The sequence below is a fragment of the Phyllobates terribilis genome, unplaced genomic scaffold, assembly GCF_046119375.1.
Source record: "Phyllobates terribilis strain yellow unplaced genomic scaffold, ASM4611937v1 Scaffold_391__1_contigs__length_1789467, whole genome shotgun sequence".
In the NCBI taxonomy this organism is placed as follows: domain Eukaryota; kingdom Metazoa; phylum Chordata; class Amphibia; order Anura; family Dendrobatidae; genus Phyllobates; species Phyllobates terribilis.
In genome coordinates, this window is record NW_027363151.1 from 979,791 (window position 1) to 997,609 (window position 17,819).

General features: G+C 44.0%; 1 protein-coding gene and 1 pseudogene across 1 annotated transcript in view; one reads left to right on the plus strand and one right to left on the minus strand.

The window, feature by feature from the left end:
* The window catches only part of LOC141224340 (uncharacterized), a 76,695-nt pseudogene extending 69,769 nt beyond the window's left edge, over positions 1-6,926 (plus strand).
* Positions 1-17,819, minus strand: part of LOC141224344 (uncharacterized) — an 859,055-nt gene that overhangs the window by 289,122 nt on the left and 552,114 nt on the right. The window lies entirely within an intron of this gene.

Genomic DNA, 17,819 nt, shown 5'->3' on the forward strand with positions numbered 1-17,819 from the left:
ACATTATTGCTTCATACCGGCATCACAATGCTGTTAATTTTTTTTTATTACACAGAATTTTATATATTTTACACCAACTCATCTTCAATCCACTCAGATTCACACAATATGAGATACTAATAATTTATCTATATAATTTTCCTATAGAAGAATGGATAGAGACAGAAGGAAGATGGTGGAGAGGATATTACACCTCACCCCAGAGATCCTCTTCCGGCTTACTGGAGAGGTGAGAGATTCTGATGACGTCACATTACATCATTCTTATATATGGGAATAACAGATGGACAGAACTGGGGAGGTGAGGACTCTGGAAATGTCTGTAGTGAGATTTATTAATGTGTCTCTCCATAACCAGGATTACACAGTAGTGAAGAAGACCTCTAGTGAGCGCTGTCAGGACCCTGTGTCTGAAGGATGGGGAAGACCCCTGAGCCCAATCACTGGACCTCCACCTCACCCCCTGATACATGAGGACATCAATGACCAGAAGATCCTAGAACTCACCTACAAGATGATTGAGCTGCTGACTGGAGAGGTGACACTGCTGGGAATGCTGGGACATTATACAGTAACGCTATGAAGGGATCGGGGGGATGACGGTATCATTGTATGTGTCAGGTTCCTATCAGGTGTCAGGATGTCGCTGTCTATTTCTCCATGGAGGAGTGGGAGTATTTAGAAGGACACAAAGATCTGTACAAGTTCGTCATGATGGAGGTTCCCCAGCCCCTCACATCACCAGGTAATAGACAGGACTAAATACACACGGCCTATAATTATCTGTATGTAAAGAATGAATTCAGTCCCTGTATGTGTTTCCTCCAGATCTATCCAGTAAGAGGTCAACACCAGAGAGATGTCACCGTCCTCTTCTTCCACAGGACTGTAAACAAGAAGATCCCAATGTTCCTCAGGATCATCAGGTAGATGGAGAGAAGGTGTCATGAGCTCTCCCCTGTGATGTGTAGATGACTGTGAAGGTCTTGTGCTCAGTCTTGTTTTATCCACCAGTATTATATGTTTTATACTTGTGTAATGAGAACGGTGGAGATGGCAGGATTAGAGCTGATCATAGATGTGACTTCTCCATCTGTCTGTGACTTTTACAATATTTGTTTCAGGGTGAAGATCTGACCCATATTAATACTACAGAGGCATATGTGAGGGATGATGATCGGTGTAAGGAGGAGATTCCTACATATGACTACCCAGGTGAGTAGTAACCACTAAATGCAAAGAAGCCACAGATTCTTCTCAAGTACCGGCTGTGGCTGCTTTATCAGTGGTGTAGTGCTGTTGTGTCACAATTGTGTGATCACTATTTTACCTCTAGACCACAACATTTTCCTCCATCCAAAAATGTTCACATTACTTTTTGTAATTGTGAAAGACCTTTTCTGTAGGACTTACAAACTTGAGGATCCACCTACCCCCTGGGATTAGAAGACACTGACCCTTACCTGCCCAGATCTGTAAACTACAAAGCCAAATGACAGCGTACGTAGAATGTGCTGACAAGTGAGAAAATCAGTTGAAGAGAAAGTGGAGGGTAATGATGCTGTTGGCTTCCTAGAACCCTGATATCTTATTGGATGAATCTACCTTTTCTCCCTTCTGTGCTGCTGAATGTCCTCATATGGTCCCTACAAGACTAGGTCCAGTCTCCCTGACCTAACTTAACTTTTATGATCGACAACATTAAATGTGCAGTGAGGCCAAGTGGGAATTTCTGTACAATAACAGCAGAGTTTCCCTTTATGCTGACTTTTCAATATCTTTTAAAACTAACTAACTTCATACAGGATTGTGATAAACTATACAGAAAAGATTACACCTGTGCCATGATATATCTCTAAGCTGTGCGTGGCTGATGGCTGTAATATACATTTATTCACGCCTGCAGGAGATGTGGTGGCATGGCTCCAGCCCTGGTTTCATGGATTCACTCCACGTCATAAATTACATTATGTTTTCAGTCCTAAGGAATTCAGATTACTGCTCAATCTCTCCTGAAATGGGGGCGCTAATACTTTCTCTACTCTTCTGCTCAGGACTTATAGTAGCTCCAATGGTCCACCATAAATGAGTGCAACTCCGATTTAGTGTTGGAGCTCTCCCCTCTTACATATGTTGTTGTTTGGGATGTAACATATCTTTTATTCTGTCTTTTTTTTACAGGTTCATTCTGTATGATAGCTTTATTGTGGTGGGATCAGTCAGTAAATGAGCCGGGGTCACAACAGGAAACAAATACACAAGCCGGGAGCTGAGCACAGAGGACTGAACCAGAGGAGAACAAGGCTGTATCTGGCAGCTTCCGGCAATATGCTTCCAGCTTTAGTAGGGTGCGGTGCTTTCCAAATGGCTGAAGCAGGGAGCAGATTACTCCAGCTGGACAGCACACACACCCATACTGGCAGACTGGATGGTACTACTGGTCCCAGTCACCCTAATCTTAGTGGCTGGACAGAGCCTGCGCCGCCCAGAGCTTCTGATTCTGACGTCTCCTCCATCACCAGCGCCACCTGCAGGATGAATAAGGCGGCTCCTGGTGAGAGAAGCAGACGTCGCAGGAGCAGATCCCAGAGGAGATGGGACCCACCATTTGCAGAAGCCCTAATGTGACCAAATTGCAGAAAACCAGAGCAGTAGAAATCCCCATAAAGTGACTCCATTTTGGAAATTATAACCCTCAGTGATATAATCTATAGGTGTAGTGACTATTTTGACTCCACAGGCACTTTCCGGAAATTAGCACGCATTGGATGATGGAGAGTGAAAATTACAAATATATAATTTCATTACCCAACACATAGTGCCCAGATTGTGCTCCAGGAGACACACACCATAAATTAAGTGGGTTCTTCTCACTATAGTAATGCCAAATACATGGATGATAAATGTGGTTTGGGCGCAAGGCTCAGTAGCGGAGGGGAGATTTGATTTTGGCAGAGCGGATATTGCTGGATCGGTTTATTGATGAGTAGAAGCTTTTATTGGTATAATTTTCACGTACATAACATTTTTTGATGGCTTCTTATTCCATATTTTGGAGGCTGAATGAATAAACAGTTGAACACTACGCTCCACTGGTTTATTCTTTGAGGTTTTTAATTAGACTGTGAACTGTCATTCTGTCAATAACTTGTCATTTCTACAGACATTTTAAGAAGAAATGTTCAAAAATATAAATTGAAGGATATTTTATTCAAAGTTAATAATTGTTTTTTTTTCTTGGCAGATGACTGTACCAGGAGATCAGAGGGACAGGAGATTTTTAAATCGGATGATCTTGAGATCCCACAGGATACAATTGAAGTGAATATGATTACTCCAGATATACCATCATCCATTCACAGCAAAGATCTGTCATCTGATCCTTTGAAACAGGTCCTGTCTTCTGATTCATTACTGACTACTAAGGAAAGTCAAAATAAAAAAATAAGCATTAAAAAACAAACTGCTCATAAAGGAAAGAAGTCATTTTCACTTTCAGAAAATGAAAATAGTTTTACCCTCGAAAAGTCTATTCTTAAACATCAAAAAATTCACACAGTGGACAAGAGATTTTTTTGTTCCAAATGTGGGAGATGTTTTAACCAGAAATCAGATTTTGTGAAGCACCAGAGAACTCACACAGGGAAGAAGCCTTTTTCATGTTCAGAATGTGGGAAATGTTTTAACCAGAAATCAGATTTTGTGAAGCACCAGAGAACCCACACAGGGGAAAAACCTTTTTCATGTTCAGAATGTGGGAAATGTTTTAACCAGAAATCAGCTGTTGTTATACACCTGAGAACCCACACAGGGGAGAAGCCTTTTTCATGTTCAGAATGTGGGAAATGTTTTAGACATAAATCAGTTTTGGTTAACCACCAGATAGCCCACACAGGGGAGAAGCCTTTTTCTTGTTCAGAATGTGGGAAATGTTTTAGCCATAAATCAGTTTTGGTTAACCACAAGAGAACCCACACAGGGGAGAAGCCTTTTTCATGTTCAGAATGTGGGAAATGTTGTAACCAGAAATCAGATTTGATTAACCACCAGAGAACCCACACAGGGGAGAAGCCTTTTTCATGTTCAGAATGTGAGAAATGTTTTAACCAGAAATCAGATATTGTTGTACACCTGAGAACCCACACAGGAGAGAAGCCTTTTTCATGTTCAGAATGTGGGAAATGTTTTAGCCATAAATCAGTTTTGGTTAACCACCAGAGAACCCACACAGGGGAGAAGCCTTTTTCTTGTTCAGAATGTGGGAAATGTTTTAACAATCAATCGGTTTTGATTAATCACCAGAGAACCCACACAGGGGAGAAGCCTTTTTCATGTTCAGAATGTGGGAAATGTTGTAGCCAGAAATCAGATTTGATTAACCACCAGAGAACCCACACTGGGGAGAAGCCTTTTTCATGTTCAGAATGTGAGAAATGTTTTAACCAGAAATCAGATTTTGTTAAGCACCAGAGAACTCACACAGGGGAGAAGCCTTTTTCATGTTCAGAATGTGGGAAATGTTTTAACCAGAAATCAGCTGTTGTTATACACCTGAGAACCCACACAGGGGAGAAGCCTTTTTCATGTTCAGAATGTGGGAAATGTTTTAGACATAAATCAGTTTTGGTTAACCACCAGATAGCCCACACAGGGGAGAAGCCTTTTTCATGTTCAGAATGTGGAAAATGTTTTAATCGTAAAATGATTCTTGATAACCACAAGAGAACTCACACAGGGGAGAAACCTTTCTCATGTTCAGAATGTGGGAAATGTTTTAACCAGAAATCAGATTTGATTAAGCACCAGAGAACTCACACAGGGGAGAAGCCTTTTTCATGTTCAGAATGTGGAAAATGTTTTAATCATAAAATTATTCTTGATAATCACAAGAGAACTCACACAGGGGAGAAACCTTTTTCATGTTCAGAATGTGGGAAATGTTTTAACCAGAAGTCAGATTTGATTAATCACCAGAGAACTCACACAGGGGAGAAGCCTTTTTCATGTTTAGAATGTGGAAAATGTTTTAATCGTAAAATGATTCTTGATAACCACAAGAGAACCCACACAGGGGAGAAGCCCTTTTCATGTTCAGAATGTGGGAAATGTTTTAACCAGAAATCAGCTTTGGTTAAGCACCAGAGAACTCACACAGGGGAGAAGCCTTTTTCATGTTCAGAATGTGGGAAATGTTTTAACCAGAAAGCGCATCTTAATAGCCACCAGAGAACTCACACAGGGGAGAAGCCTTTTTCATGTTGAGAATGTGGGAAATGTTTTAATTGTAAAATGATTCTTAAGAGACACAAGAGAACCCACACAGGGGAGAAGCCTTTTTCCTATTCTTTTTTTTTTAATCCAAGACATTTTTATTGAGATTTTTTCATTAGTTTTTTTTTTACAAAACAATAAACCAGTACATACAATAATAAAATAACATACCATAGGGATGAGATACATGCATCTCTCCTATATATCCTTATAGCTTGCCCATTACCGTCTGATAACTTGCAGTTACTATATCTAACAATTAACATTCTACATTCTTGAAATCTCTTATATAACCATAATATTGTAATAAACATTATAATCCTATACACATATAGGTGTGCTATATTACCCATACCACATGTTAGAGAATTCCAATACACATTACAATGAAACATTAGACCTCGCCAATACCCCCCTTCCCCCATAAGTCATTGTCTCTCCTACAATATCCCCCTTGATGGCATTCCAGGTGTTTCCAACCATAAGCCCATATTTTCTCATATGTATTCATTGAGTTTTGTTTTTTATATACCCCTTTTTCTAATCTGATAATATTATTTATCCTATTTTTGCGTTCACTAATTTCTGGAGGCGAGGGGTTAATCCATTTGGATGCAATATGTCTCCTAGCTTGAAATAAAATATGTGAAATCCCTATTGACATTGGGTTAAATTCCATATCATCCTCTAATATACCTAATAGGCATTTTTTGGGGTCTGGTTGAATATCTATTTTATATACCCTCTTTATAATAGACAGAACTCCTTTCCAGTATTTACCTATCTCCCGGCATTCCCATAGCGGATGTAATAGGCCCGCAGCATCCATTTTACATCCTGGACATTCAGCCGCAGTCCGGTATCCTATGTTACATAGGAATCTAGGCGTCTTATATTTCCTATGTATTAATATGATCTGGGAAAATCTCTGAGCCTCATTTAAAGATAATTGGGGTACCAGTTCTAATACCGCTCTCCATTGATCCTCAGAAATTGGACCTATATCTCCATCCATTTTTGTCTAGCTGGAGAAGGAAATATTTTTAAATAATTATCAAGAAGGACTCAGTAAATATCAGAAATACGACCCTTAGGATTTCCCTTCTCTAATACCAACTTAACAAAAGTATTATTTTCTACCCAAAAGGGCGTCCATCTTGATTGTGCATTAAATGAATGCCGAAACTATAGATATTTATACAATTGTTTGTCATCCCAAATCCCCCCTTTAATTGATCAAAGGACTTAAGTATTCCTTCAGACAATATGTTTTATATCATATATATGTGTTATATTGTATATATTCCTTTATCCACTCAACTCCGGAATCCCTCTAATTTATAGACCTCTGCATATTTATTATTAAACCATATAGGTGTAGATTCATTGCAGTCTCCTATTTCCATTATATCTTTACCCCTATCCCAGACCTTGTAGAGTAGAGCAAGTGTAGGGTATATTGATTTCTTGTGTGCGAGGTCATTCAGTTCCACTATATGAATAGGAATATTCCACGGTGTTCCTGAGGTAATTAACCCCTTAATACTATTTGGGTTTGCAGCGCTTTGCCACCCACCCAAATGTTGCAATTGCGCTGCCATATAATACTGTGGGGCAAGAAATTCTTTAGTCAGCCACCAATTATGTAAGTTCTCCCACTTAAAAAGATGAGGTCGGCCTGTAATTGACATCATAAGTCAACCTCAACTATGAGAGACAAAATGAGAAAACAAATCCTGAAAATCACATTGTCTGATTTGGAAAGAATTTTTTTTCAAATTTTGGTGGAAAAGAAGTATTTGGTCAATTACAAAAATTCATCTCAATACTTTGTTATATATCCTTTGTTGGCAATGCCAGAGGTCAAACATTTTCTGTAAGTCTTCACAAGGTTGGCACACACTGTTGTTGGTATGTTGGCCCATTCCTCCATGCAGATCTCCTGTAGAACAGTGATGTTTTGGGGCTGTCGCTGGGCAATACAGACTTTCAACTCCCTCCAAAGGTTTTCTATAGGGTTTAGATCTGAAGACTGGCTAGGCCACTCCAGGACCTTGAAATGCTTCTTACGAAGCCACTCCTTTGTTTCCCTGGCGGTGTGCTTGGGATCATTGTCATGCTGAAAGACCCAGCCACGTTTCATCTTCAATGCCCTTGCTGATGGAAGGAGGTTTGCACTCAAAATCTCACGATACATGGCCCCATTCATTCTTTCATATACACGGATCAGTCATCCTGGTCCCTTGGCAGAGACACAGCCCCAAAGCATGATGTTGCCACCCCCATGCTTCACAGTAGGTATGGTGTTCTTTGAATGCAACTCCGCATTCTTTCTCCTCCAAACACGCCGAGTTGTGTTTCTACCAAACAGTTCTACTTTGGTTTTATCTGACCATATGACATTCTCCCAAAACTCTTCTGGATCATCCAAATGCTCTTTAGCAAACTTCAGATGGGCCCGGACATGTAATAGCTTACGCAGAAGGACACGTCTGGCACTGCAGGATCTGAGTCCCTGGTGGCGTAGTGTGTTACTGATGGTAGCCTGTGTAACGTTGGTCCCAGCTCTCTGAAGGTCATTCACTAGGTTCCCCCTGTGTGGTTCTGGGATTTTTGCTCACCTTTCTTGAGATCATTTTGACCCAACGGGGTGAAATCTTGTGTGGAGCCCCAGATCGAGGGAGATTATCAGTGGTCTTGTATGTTTTCCATTTTCTAATTATTGCTCCCATAGTTGATTTCTTCACATCAAGCTTCTTGCCTATTGAAGATTCAGTCTTCCCAGCCTGGTGCAGGGCTACAATTTTGTTTCTGGTGTCCTTCGACAGCTCTTTGGTCTTCACCATAGTGGAGTTTGGAGTGTGACTGTTTGAGGTTGCGGACAGATGTTTTTAATACTGATAACAAGGTCAAACAGGTGCCAGTACAACAGGTAATGAGCGGAGGACAGAGGAGCCTCTTAAAGAAGTTACAGGTCTGTGAGAGCCAGAAATCTTGTTTGTTTGTAATTGACCAAATACTTATCTTCCACCAAAATTTGAAAAACAATTCTTTCCAAATCAGACGATGTGATTTTCAGGATTTGTTTTCTCATTTTGTCTCTCATAGTTGAGGTCGACCTATGATGTCAATTACAGGCCTCTCTCATCTTTTTAAGTGAGAAAACTTGCACAATTGGTGGCTGACTAAATACTTTTTCTCCCCACTATATATTAGTGCATTAAAAATTGCCAAAACACCAGATTCCTTGTCACTTTGTAGTTATTCACATTTTATCCTAGCCGATTTCTTTTTCCATATAAGAGAATGAAACTTGCTATGAATTTTTTGAAAATGGGAATTATGGATCCAAATAGGGGCATTATGCAGAATGTATAAGAGTTGGGGCATCAATATAATTTTTAATAAGTTCCCTCTTCCTACAGCTGATAATGGTAATCTCCACCACGCATCGATTTTCTTTTTATACTTTTCCAGAAGAAGATATACAGTACAGACCAAAAGTTTGGACACACCTTCTCATTTAAAGATTTTTCTGTATTTTCATGACTATGAAAATTGTACATTCACACTGAAGGCATCAAAACTATGAATTAACACATGTGGAATTATATACTTAACAAAAAAGTGTAAAACAACTGAAAATATGTCTTATATTCTAGGTTCTTCAAAGTAGCCACCTTTTGCTTTGATGACTGCTTTGCACACTCTTGGCATTCTCTTGATGAGCTTCAAGAGGTAGTCACTGGAAATGGTTTTCACTTCACAGGTGTGTCCTTTCAGGTTTAATAAGTGGGATTTCTTGCCTTATAAATGGGGTTGGGACCATCAGTTGTGTTGTGCAGAAGTCAGGTGGATACACAGCTGATAGTCCTACTGAATAGACTGTTAGCTGCTTTTTTCTTGCCATAATACAAATTCTAAGTAAAGAAAAACGAGTGGCCATCATTACTTTAAGAAATGAAGGTCAGTCAGTGCGAAAAATTGGGAAAACTTTGAAAGTGTCCCAAAGTGCAGTTGCAAAAACCATCAAGCGCTACAAAGAAACTGGCTCACATGAGGACCGCCCCAGAAAAGGAAGACCACGAGTCACCTCTGCTTCTGAGGATAAGTTTATCCGAGTCACCAGCCTCAGAAATCGCAGGTCAACAGCAGCTCAGATTAGAGACCAGGTCAATGCCACACAGAGTTCTAGCAGCAGACCCATCTCTTCAACAACTGTTAAGAGGAGACTTTGTGCAGCAGGCCTTCATGGTAAAATAGCTGCTAGGAAACCACTGATAAGGACAGGCAACAAGCAGAAGAGACTTGTTTGGGCTAAAGAACACAAGGAATGGACATTAGACCAGTGCAAATCTGTGCTTTGGTCTGATGAGTCCAAATTTGAGATCTTTGGTTCACAACCACCGTGTCCTTGTGCAACGCAGAAAAGGTGGACGGATGGACTCTACATGCCTGGTTCCCACCGTGAAGCATGGAGGAGGAGGTGTAATGGTGTGGGGGTGCTTTGCTGTTGGGGATTTATTCAAATTGAAGGCATACTGAACCAGCATGGCTACCACAGCATCTTGCAGCAGCATGGTATTCCATCCGGTTTGCGTTTAGTTGGACCATCATTTATTTTTCAACAGGACAATGACCCCAAACACACCTCCAGGCTGTGTAAGGGCTATTTGACAAAGAAGGAGAGTGATGGGGTGCTACGCCAGATGACCTGGCCTCCACAGTCACCAGACCTGAACCCAATCGAGATGGTTTGGGGTGAGTTGGACCGCAGAGTGAAGGCAAAAGGGCCAACAAGTGCTAAGCATCTCTGGGAACTCCTTCAAGATTGTTGGAAGGCCATTTCCGGTGACTACCTCTTGAAGCTCATCAAGAGAATGCCAAGAGTGTACAAAGCAGTCATCACAGCAAAAGGTGGCTACTTTGAAGAACCTAGAATATAAGACATATTTTAAGTTGTTTCACACTTTTTTTATTAAGTATATAATTCCACATGTGTTAATTCATAGTTTTGATGCCTTCAGTGTGAATGTACAATTTTCATAGTCATGAAAATACAGAAAAATTTTTAAATGAGAAGGTGTGTCCAAACTTTTGGTCTGTACTGTATATTCAGTGCAATGTAATCCGGAGATCTTTTTGTTATACTTATACTTGGTATTAGAATTTCTCAACCATTTGTATTTGTGTATGTTCTAATATGCTTGAATCAGGGATATCCTCAAATGGTAGAATAACCGACTTATCCCGATTAATGGACAGTCCTGACCATTCACCAAACTCTCCAATAATGTTCAGAATAGGATCAATAGTCTTCTGGATATCACCTACTGTACATATAACGGTTTGTGTATTATACAATCACTGTATTTTATGTAGTGTGGTCTCCCGCTTCTGCAGTGCCACCATGTAACCAATTGCTTGTGAAATAAAGGTTTTTGACCAAACTCGTGTTTGGTGTTTCTGCTTTGGGTTTCTGATTATTCCCAAATGGTCTGCCATTCATATCCTAGCATAGATATATCACCATCCTATTGGTACTAGACAATTGTCTGATACGTAGATACTTTCCTTTGGTTTGATATATATTACTTGCTTCGTTCAATTTTTATTTTTGTTGTGTTAACTCCTTTACCCCCTAAGGTGATTTGCACGTTAATGACCAGGCCAATTTTTACAATTCTGACCACTGTCACTTTATGATGTAATAACATTGGAACGCATCAACGGATCTCACTGATTCTGAGATTATTTTTTTGTGACATATTGCACTTCATGATAGTGTTAAAATTTCTTCGATGTGACTTGCGTTACTTTGTGAAAAAATCTGAAATTTGACGAAATTTTAATTTTCATGCCCTTAAATCAGAGATTTATGTCACACAAAATAGTTAATAAATAACATTTCCACATGTCTATTTTACATCAGCACAAGTTTTGAACCCAAATTTTTTTTTTTGTTAAGTTATAAGGTGTAATTCAGCGGCTTGTTGCATTGCTAAAATGTCCAGGGGGTGTGTTCTGGCTAACCATTTTACCTCCCCCCTCAGGTGACTGATCAAATGACTGTGACATAATCACAGGTCCTGTGTGTACAAAAGGATATATAAATCCTGGTGGGTTTTTTTAATTAGTAGAGAGAGAGGGAGGCCTGGTGAGGCAAGAAGCCTGGTCCCTGTAACTGGGACACCATTAGCCTGGAAGGCAGAGGAGGGATCCCTGTGTCTGGGATACCAGTAGCCTTGGAAGGCAAGAGGCCTGGTCCCTGTGTCTGGGACTCCATTAGCCTGGAAGGCAGAGGCTGGATCCCTGTGTCTGGGATACCAGTAGCCTTGGAAGGCACGTGGCCTACAGACTACGTCTGGGAAGCCTTAAAGCCACAGCTGTGGCAGAACCAAGCTGATAGAAGCAGTTGAGACCCATCAAAGGTAAATCGGCGCTTTAAGTGAATATTGTTGCTGTACCTTGCTGAAGTCTGTATTTGAAGCCAAGCGGGCATAGCTGCCACTGAAAAGGCTCTAGGATACATGTGTAACATTCCCGCGAGCCACTGAGATGGACTATGTTATGATGTGTAATAAACTGCTGGTCTTCATATTACCAGAAAATGTTGCATGTGTGCTTTAATTGATCCGGTGAAGCGAGTACCCCCAGCGTGATGAATAGCGCTACCCTACAAAGAGTTAAAAGATGACCAGCGATTTCTCATATTTCCTACATAATTTAAAAAAAACTTTTTTTTAGGGACCACATCACATTTGAAGTGACTTCGAGGAGCCATTATGACAGAAAATACCCAGAAGTGACACCTTTCAGGTGCTTCACAGGAAGTTTTGGAATGCGGAAGAAAACAATGAACATTTAACTTTTTTTCACAAAAATGTTACTTTAGAAACATTTTTTTTTATTTTTGCAAGAATAACAGGAAAAAATAGACCTCAAAATTTGTAGTGCGATTTCTCCAGAGCACACCGATACCCCATATGTGGGGGAAAAACACTGTTTGGGCATATGGCAGGGTTCGGAAGGGAAGGAGCGCCATTTGACTTTTTGAATGTAAAATTTGTTTGAATAATTAGCGGATGCTATGTCATGTTCTGGGAGCCCCTGCTGTGCCTAAACAGTGAAAACTCCCCATAAGTGACACCATTTTGGAAACTAGACCCCTCAGGGAACTTATCTAGATGTGCGGTGAGCACCTTGAACCCCCAGGTGCTTCGCAGAAGTTTATAACATTGAGCCATAAAAATAAAATTTTCTCATTTTTCCCACAAAAATGTTTTTCATCCCCCAATTTTGCATTTTCGTAAAGGTAACAGGAGAAATTGCACAATACCATTTGTTGTGCAATGTCTCCTGAGTTAGCCGATACCCCATATGTGGGGCAAAACCACGGATTGAGTGCATGGCAGGGTTCGGAAGGGAAGGAGCACCATTTGACTTTCTGAATTTAAAATTTGCTTGAATAATTAGCTGATGCAATGTCGTGTTTGGGGAACCACTAATGTATCTAAACAGTGGCAACCACCCAATTTTGGAAACTAGACCCCTCAAGGATCTTATCTAGATGTATGGTAAGCACCCTGAACCCCTTGGTGCTTCACAGAATTTTATAACGTAGAGCCGTGAAAATAAACAAAACTTTTTCCACAAAAATTATCTTTTAGCCCCAAATTTTTTATTTTCACAAGGGGAAGAGGAGAAAATGGACCGCAAAAACTGTTGTGCAATTTCTTCTGAGTACGCCAATACCCCAAATGTGGGGAAAAAACACTGTTTGGACGCACGGCAGGTTCAGAAAGGAAGGAGCACTGTGTGACTTTATGAACGCAAAATTGGCTGGAATCGAGAGCTGACGCCATGTCGCGTTTGGAGAGCTCTTGATGTGCCTAAACAGCGGAAAGCCCCCACAAGTGACCCCATTTTGGAAACTATACCCCTCAAGGATTTTATCAAGGGATATAGTGAACATTTTGAACCCAGATGTACGACACAGAATTTTGATAGCACTAGGTCATCATATTGAACAAGTTGTCATTAGTCTTGAGCGCAAGTGCTTGCTACTAGAGTTTGCACTGGGTACTCAGGTATGCACCAAGTATTGTGGGTTCTCGAGTGACATGCTTGAGTCCTCGCCCCGCATGTTTCACGGTTGTTAAACACCCAAAAAAACATGCGGGGATTGCTCGTGTATGTGTAAGGTGCCCCAGCGAGGTAGTTGTGGGCGAGCTGTAGCCCCCTCTCGCTATGGCACCCTACAGACAATACGTGTCCTCCCTCTGAAGTGTGGCTGTGTATGTAGTGCTCTTCACTTCAAGCCATCCGATCGCGGCTGTCTCCAGGCAATTTTCTTCTGGGACCAGGGCAGCAATAATTTCAGAGGACACGAGGTTCTTAACCAGAACTTGGACTTTACTTGGGGAAGAGGAATATATACAATATTTACAGTCGGATATAATGGATAAGGCCCGACAGGCAATCATCTCTCTCACAGGCGCTGTTAACTGCTTCAGCCCTGGTTCCCTCTTTAAGCGGAGCATCTCTGTGGCTATAATTCCTGGCCCAAGAGACTCCTCTGTATTGACAGTGACCGGATCCGATATCTCTCCCCCACGTCTTAGCTTGGAGTCCTATTTAGCTTCCTCTGCTTCCTGCAGACTAGAAGTGCCCCGTGTCCTCACTACGCTTTGATGAGTTTCTCTGGCGAGCGAACAGGACTCGTGCTCTTGTGTGGGGAGAATTGCGCACTGGGATCTCACTGTCTGAGGGTTCGGAGCTCCCGTCTACCCTAGCAGCCACTATAGTCAGGCTGTCTGATCAACTTGCAATCTCAACTCGTACTGAAGAATCACTTCCTGATTCTGGAAACTAAACAGAGACTTTCCTAATATGCCCACCCTCAGTGAGCTGTCATCATAGAACTTTAACCCATCACTGTCTATAACTTTGCTGGCAGACTCAACCTGACATCTGCACCCAGAACAGTGGCATCTTGTGGCTGTTTTCAGGTACTACAGCCCAGAAGGAATTATGCCAGGAACAAGCTCTATATCTCTCTAGGCTTGCTAAGGGCACAAAGTTCCCCCTCTACTCTACTAACTGGACCGCTAAAACTAACCCCCTTAGCTTGATCTACCACAGTTAGGGAGGTCTGACCTCAGGGACACTTCCTTGAACTATCTCAGTACCAAGGGAAGGCTACGCCCTTCCCCACTATTACATTCCCCGACACTTTAATGTTGGTCGTCCCTGACCACACTAAGCAATAAACATCAATCAACAGCTATAAAATTATGTTACATAACTAAATTTTACTAAAACATTTTTAGTAAACGACTGGTCCTGAGGTCATCTTCTTGGATGGAAGACCGGCCCTTCTCGGTTAAGGGCCCTGGAACAGCAATTCAGGACAGTCCATTATCAACTTTTTCAGAGGCACCGGTCCTTCTTGGTAAGGACCCTGGAAACGACGTGTCCACAGTTTTAAGTCAGGTCAACACCTCAATAGCCCCCAATCCCCTCCTGGGGCTACATTCTGAGGCACACAGTCACAGGTAACACCCTGTGAGTCTCTTTCTTCTTGGCCCTAGCGGGGGTCACCGGTTCTTCCCGCTAGGCCGCAAGTCTCTTAGATTTGGAGGATATCCATCCTCAAGGTGTGCCTCAGCGCTTTAAATTCCAGCAGAAAAAGGCGCAACAAGCGCAACAAAAAGAAAACAAAAGTAAAAACAAAAAGAGCAGCTCTCCTGGGCACGCAACTTTTGGGTGCTGCCTAAGGCCTTCCTGGCCTGGGAGGTAAGGGAACAGTCCTCCATTTTTTAATTTAACTCGTTATGGGGCATTCCGCCCCCATTGGGTAACAGTCCCAAAAGGAATACAGGACCACCGCTGATGGGTCCTAAAAAGGGAAAGTAAAAGACCAACGGACCTTTCAGCTCACCACCTCATTTCTTCCGGGCCCCCTTCTGCTCCTTCATGAAGGCGGCCCATGCTGCAGATGAAGGCGGCTTCCTCCACTTCCATGGCTGATCGGGGTATCTGCTAGGCCCGGGGTCCTCGTCCGAGGATGTAGCACTGCCACAACCGACTTGGGTAGGGCCGTAGCTGGTAACAGAGAAATGATGGACCTCCTGACTGGCACCAGCCTGAGTCCCTCTGGCAGTCCCTGGCTCAACCGCCTCAGCCCCTCCTGGGTGTTGTGGTGCCAACCCCTTCTCTGGCACCTCACTAAGGAAATCAGCCTCCTTGTCGCTTGCGACATCCTCCTCCTCGTCGCTCACAATATCTCCCCACTGCCGCCTCCTCGGCTCCTCTGTTGGTGGAGTACTGGCCTTAGGTGGGGACAGAAAGCCTTTAGGGGCTTCCCTAGCCCAACGCTGCTTAGCATCCCTTTTGGCCCTCCTCTGGAAGACCTGCCGGTCCTTCTCTAGGACGTCTTCCCACTTGTATGGGCGGGTGACCGCAGCCGCATACCACCCGTTTTGGCACTCACATTTTACAAAGTGCACGATGTCCCCCACGTGCAGGTTGTGTAAACGGTCAGGCAGATAGTCCCGCTTTACCGCTTCGCGGGACACGAACACCTCGTGCCCGGTCCATTCCTCTTCCAGAAACCCGTACCCCTCACGGATACGGAATTCTATGACCCGCCCCCGGGTCTGAGCTTCCTCCACTGACTCCCTTCTTGCCGCATTGGACCCCTCCAGCCAGCCTCTCAGGAAGGTATCGGTCCATCACCGCTGTTCTCGCGTGGTCATCGGGGGGTCCCGGGTAGCCCACTTAGGACTCCCGGGCTCGGCGTACTGCTCTGCCGAGGGGGAATGTAGGGCCTCCAAGGCCAACGACCAGAAATTCTCCCGCGGGGCCTTTCTTTTAGGGGGCTTCCCTTCCGCACCGTCCCCTGAAGGCCTGGGGGCCTCTGTTGCCACAGAAGCTACTGGGGCTTGTACCGCAGGCGCGACCGGCCGCTGGGGCATGGACCGCTCACCTTCTGTAAGCTTCGCTGCAGCTATTGCTCTGGCCCCACCTGGATGTTCTCCTCCCTCAGCCGAGGGGGACGTTTCCTCCGGCATCCGGCTCCAGCACCACATGCGAAGCTCGTGGACTAGCAGGCCCAGCTCCGGTTCAGGCCTAGTGGCCCACTGGACAGCCACTGGGGGTAAGGGCAACGGTTCACGGGCAGCGCCCGCCGGCGAACGACTTCCAGTCGCGGCCCCTGGGGTGGTGATCTCCAGGGGTTCCTCCTCACTGCTTGTCTCGCGCACGTTGTCAGGCTCTGGGGCTGCCATCCTCTCAGGACGTCCGCTGCCGTACCTCCTTACGTGCCGGACAGAAAATGGCGCCGGTCGCTTACCGGTGACGCGCGTCCTGCGCGTCCAGCTCCGCCTCTTCCTGGGCCGGACCTCTGACGCGACCGCCGCGTCACTCGTCACTCTTGGCCGCTCCGCCTTCAGCCGCGCCCCCTCTCTGTGCGCGCTGATACTCACGGGGCCGGGCTTCACCTTACGCCACACCCTCTTCCTCTCTGAACGTCCCATCCTGGAACGCATCTTCACCGCTGGGCCCATCCCTCTTCGGGTCGGAACTCGTAGGGGCTGGACATCTTTTCGCGCTCTCCAGCGCCATCCACTCCCACGATGGGCGGTTCTTCTCCCAGACTTTACCGCCGTCGTCACCATCTTGGAATCCATGCTTCGGGCCACCATCTTGGGCCGCATGCCTTCCAACACTTTCTCCTCAGTGTTCTGTGTCGGCTCTTCCCCGTTTTCTTCATGCGAGGAGCTCGCATCTTGCCGACTACGCCAAATGTAAGGTGCCCCAGCGAGGTAGTCGTGGGCGAGCTGTAGCCCCCTCTCGCTATGGCACCCTACATACAATACGTGTCCTCCCTCTGAAGTGTGGCTGTGTATGTAGTGCTCTTCACTTACTTCAAGCCATCCGATCGCGGCTGTCTCCAGGCAATTTTCTTCTGGGACCAGGGCAGCAATAATTTCAGAGGACACGAGGTTCTTAACCAGAACTTGGACTTTACTTGGGGAAGAGGAATATATACAATATTTACAGTCAGATATAATGGATAAGACCTGACAGGCAATCATCTCTCTCACAGGCGCTGTTAACTGCTTCAGCCCTGGTTCCCTCTTTAAGCGGAGCATCTCTGTGGCTATAATTCCTGGCCCAAGAGACTCCTCTGTATTGACAGTGACCGGATCCGATATCTCTCCCCCACGTCTTAGCTTGGAGTCCTATTTAGCTTCCTCTGCTTCCTGCAGACTAGAAGTGCCCCGTGTCCTCACTACGCTTTGATGAGTTTCTCTGGCGAGCGAACAGGACTCGTGCTCTTGTGTGGGGAGAATTGCGCACTGGGATCTCACTGTCTGAGGGTTCGGAGCTCCCGTCTACCCTAGCAGCCACTATAGTCAGGCTGTCTGATCAACTTGCAATCTCAACTCCTACTGAAGAATCACTTCCTGATTCTGGAAACTAAACAGAGACTTTCCTAATATGCCCACCCTCAGTGAGCTGTCATCACAGAACTTTAACCC